The 4,266-nt window shown below is 44.6% G+C and overlaps 2 long non-coding RNA genes across 5 annotated transcripts in view; one reads left to right on the top strand and one right to left on the bottom strand.

Annotated features, from left to right (window-relative positions):
* The window catches only part of LOC113952095, an 11,735-nt gene extending 9,100 nt beyond the window's left edge, over window positions 1–2,635 (top strand). Inside the window, exons 2-3 of one of the 3 annotated variants that reach the window (XR_003529387.1) lie at window positions 1,503–1,701; window positions 1,803–2,635. This is a non-coding gene — a long non-coding RNA (uncharacterized LOC113952095). Of the gene's footprint in view, window positions 1–1,502 lie in introns of all 3 variants that reach the window. The other 2 variants (XR_003529388.1, XR_003529386.1) reach the window with 2 other exon arrangements.
* LOC113952094 overlaps window positions 1–4,266 on the bottom strand; it is a 14,861-nt gene that overhangs the window by 9,969 nt on the left and 626 nt on the right. For both annotated transcript variants that reach the window (XR_003529385.1, XR_003529384.1), the window contains exons 2-3: window positions 2,630–2,726; window positions 1,025–1,172 (exon numbers count right to left, since the gene is read on the bottom strand). This is a non-coding gene — a long non-coding RNA (uncharacterized LOC113952094). The remainder of the gene's footprint in view (window positions 1–1,024; window positions 1,173–2,629; window positions 2,727–4,266) is intronic.

The raw sequence follows: 4,266 nt of genomic DNA, 5'->3' as shown, positions 1-4,266 counted from the left end.
ACTCTGCTCCTCCTGCCGACAGCGAGCACCCCGGGCTGCACTCTGCTACTCTGCTCCTCGGCAGAGGAAGTGCAGAGCTGCTCTGCCGTTCATCTCCCTGACCCAGTTCGTAGGAAACGCTGCTCGCACTGGCACGGTCTCGTTTGACAGAAGGCATGTCAGCAAGGGCTTGTGCTCAGTCTCACTCCACTGGCCACCACAGGAGTGAGTACCAAAGCCATTATTGTCCTGGTAACTGCTGTTCTTGCTGTAGTGCTTAATGCTCGATTTTTTAGGGGGGGGGGGGGGGGGGAATCTATTTTCCTTGTACGCAGCAAATACCAAAGGGAAATTCCCAACCAAGATTATTAGGCAGCCTTGTAGCTGGCAGCTGACAGCCAGAAACACAGCTGAACGTTTTATTGGCTGCACAGGAAGGAGATCTGAATTGCAACACTAAGTTCAAACGAGTTTTCTTTGAAAGGCACTATTTCCCTGACATTCTCTTACAGAGAGTCTCATCCTATGGAAATATTTAGGAACAGCTATTCAATTTAAAAATCAAGGTAAGTACTTGGCCTATTTTTGATCCCATCAGCTGACCTGCCACAGTAACATCCTTCCTGCCACTCCAACTGCTTGAAAAGAAGCAAAAAGCTGCAGGCACCTTCCTCCTCAGATGAATCCTGGTGTTAAATGTAATACTTTCACCTGCTCTTTCATGGTTTTAGAACTGTCCATGTAGTCCTTCCAGGAAAGTGTGGATGTGTCAGGTGGGCATGGCTGGAAATGGTCACTGCCCGTTCCTGTCAGGAATTCTGATGCCTGTGATGCAGAGAACTGCCCAGGATGGCACATACCCACACAGGGTATTTTGTCTGCTGGCTCTACACTTATTTCTTGCCACTTGGTACAACGGGACACAAACTGCAGAATGTCTGGGATCTGTAAAAAACCTTCAATGGACAGTGCCAGCTTTCACCAAGCCCCCGCTGCTTTGTTCTTAATTTTCCCCTCCAAACACTCTCATTTTGGGGTTACTTACGGTTTTCTCAGAAAATTCCCTGAAGGTCGATGGGGGATTTTGGTCACCTCGGAGCAGACGCTGCAGCAGGGAAGAAATCTTCAAGAATTGTTGTGGAATTTTCGGTTCTTTATTCACGTTACAGAGGGATTTCCCCTTCTTTCCACTCCTGTGGAACAAGAAGTAACTTTTAGCCTGCTGTGTTTGTGGGACCTTTAGGAATTCCTAGCAATACTTAAAAAGGCTCAGCCCCTCAGTGCCTTTACTCTTCCCTTTATTTCCCCAGCTATTCCTATAGCCTTGCTTTGATGGGGAGCAAACACAGGACAAGGAAGGTGACTCTCCTTGTCATCAGCTTGCAGTTTTCGCTAGACACTGTCCTATCAAGTCAGCCCATAATCAGAAAATTCAGGCTTTGACTGTGCTTTCATAACCCTGCTGTGGATCCCAAGCATCCACATTTGGTCTGTGTTTTTCCCCTTTTCTGATGTCTCATCAGGCAAAGGCCTATCAACACAGCAGGAAGCAAAACCACCAGCAGCAGCAGCGTCACCTCCTTTCTTGGGAGGAGAGGAAGAGAAAACCACTGTGTCTTGCAGCAGCTAAGAAGGGCAGGGTGCTGGTAATTTATTCCCCAAACAGCCCCTGGCTCACTGAGGGCAGGGCTGACCAGAAATCTTTTGACCAGCTCAGCCAAGGTAAGTGGGGCTGTGCAGTTACACCTCCCTGCCCTCCGCAGGTTTAAGGCATCGCTCGGTGTTCCAGTGGTTCTTTTTCAGATTTTATTTTGCAACAACAGGCACAGGAAATGATGCCAGGAGCAAAACGAGTTCCCCGAGAAGATGAAGTAACCCTGTGATTTGCAGATCTGGGGTCTGGGCACAGATCACTGAACATTTCCATGTCTTCTGTGTAGGGTCTTCGTGGAACCAAAGGAGGTGCAAGAGAAAGGAGCTGGGGATGCTTCACCTGTCCAAGAACAAACACTGCTCTTCAAACAACAAGGGTGATCTCTAAATCCCTTTCCTCAGAAGGAGTAGGCTACACACTGTAATAAACACTGACAGTGCTGTTCTAGAGAATGAGATGGGAAACAGAAGTCCTGTTCTCTGTGCATTTTTTCAAATTATAAAAAGGGTCATTTTTTTAGTTCCAAAATATTCCCGAATATGCATTCTTAGAATAGTTAAACCCATTAAAATTTAATTTAATAATAGTGTTTCTTCTCTGTTTCTGGGTCAGTTCTCAACTTCCTCAGCTGGTGCTGAATTGGAGTAACAAAGTTCTGGGATTAACCACTGTAAATGTAGTCATCAAACTTTCTTTTAGGTGCCTTCCCAGGTAGAAAGTGCTAAACCAATGCAGCCAAATATATCACAAACTACAGGTTATAGTGGTGTTGCCCCACCACCTGAATTAGAGCTGTGACCTCTAAGTATTTCCTAGATCAGTGCTCCTGAGGACTCCCAACAGCCATGCCAAAAATGGAAACCTTCCCTATTCAGCTTGGGATCAGAGGAATAACTCAAAAGACAAATATTTCAATGCCTTCCAAGGGTTGTCTGTCAAAGAAGGATTCAGCCATCAAAGGCTGACACCTTCCTGTCCAGGGGTGAGCTGTCTCACCTCTCTGAGGTGGCTGCAGTCCAGTTCCTTCTGGCTCTGATGCCTCTGCAAACGTCGGCCCTGGCAGCGACTCGGCCTGATCCAAGTCCGTGTGTCCCTGAAAATGAGGTAAATGCTCTTACACTTGGTGGGGCAGAGTGGAAATCACAGAAACTTTGGGGCTTCTTCACAGGTTTTCAGGCCTCTCAGTCCTGAAAAAAAAAAAAAAAAAAACAACAAAAAAACCCCAAACAAACCAAAACCGAAAATAAAACTCCCCAGACTGTTTCTGGAGAGCTTTTTTTCTGAAATTTTACCTTGTACTGATATTTCCGGTTCAAATAAGGAACCGTAAATCATCTGAGACCAAACAGATGACGAGGCATTTCATAAAGACATTATGCAGGATTTATCTCAAATAGCTTCTGCAGGAAAGGTGCTCGACAGCCGTGCAGGCCAACTGGAGGATGAGGATGGGAGTGCAAAACCACCTGAAACTCTTTAATCCCGTTTTTAACGTTATGGAATCTCAGTATAAAACGTTTTTGTTTTTTTTTTTTTTCCGTGAGCCAGCTGGTGTTAGGAACACGTGACTACTACGTGGGCTATCAACCTCTTCCAGCCAGTCTCCAATTCCTAGAAATTGCTTTATGCCCAAGTCATTACTGCCTAATTAGAGCCCACAAGGGAAGTTCCATGGCACTGTGGGCACAATTGCATGTTTGGGGACTCCTGCCAGACACAGGGACTGTAAGTGCTTGCTTGGTCAGGCTCGTACAAAAATGCTTTTGTAGCTGCCTTCAAGGGCTGGGAGTTTATTGGCAGTTATTTCACCCATGGATCACCAGGTTCTTATTCAGAACCAAGACTGCAGAGTTTTCCTTTGCCCTTCCTTATTTCTTTTGTTTTGAGTTCACTCAAAAGGTCTGGTTTTGGGGGGGGGGGGTGGGTGAAGACCTGGTTTGGGCTGAAAAAGTCTTAATTGCGAGAATCAAAACAGTCGTGTAACTATGAAACATTGTTTTAAAAAAAATCCTTGGAATACAAATGACATCCTAATATTTCAAGGTCCATACTTTATTTTTCTAATCTAATTTTAGACCTTCTTCATGGGGAAAAAAGGTCATGATTGGAATTTTTTTCCCAGTCTTGGACCATTAGGACAAATATTATATTTGTATTTGGGTTAAGAAAAAACTAATCTGTTTAGGTGTTGCTTGATGTTTTTCAAAAGGACTTAATTTCAGTCATTTTTATTGCAATGTTTTGTGGGTTGTTTTTTTTTTTTTGGTGTTTTTTTTTTTCTTATTGTGTGTGCAAAACTAAAGGTATTGGGAAAAAATGCTGCTGCAGTTTAATTTATGCTACACAGAATCGAAGCTGGATTTAGTTGGAGACTTTTTGAGGTGCTTTGTCAATAAACTATATAATGTATTAAGCAGATACGGCCCTGTGTGCTAATGCAGGATTGGAGGTTGGAAGCACAAGTGGCAAGAAGTGGCTCAGGGAAGGGACAATGGCTCAGGCCAGCAAACTGCTTGTCATCCTCTGCTTCCCTGAGAAACCCATCCAGAAAGCTGGATTTTGCTTTAATGTAGGTGTCTGGATTTTACCTCCTGAGGGGGAAACCTGTCCTGCTTCTGGATTCCACCTCCTGA

The sequence above is a fragment of the Corapipo altera genome, unplaced genomic scaffold, assembly GCF_003945725.1.
Source record: "Corapipo altera isolate COAL_440 unplaced genomic scaffold, ASM394572v1 70, whole genome shotgun sequence".
Lineage (NCBI taxonomy): Eukaryota > Metazoa > Chordata > Aves > Passeriformes > Pipridae > Corapipo > Corapipo altera.
This window is presented reverse-complemented; position numbering and strand designations above follow the sequence as displayed.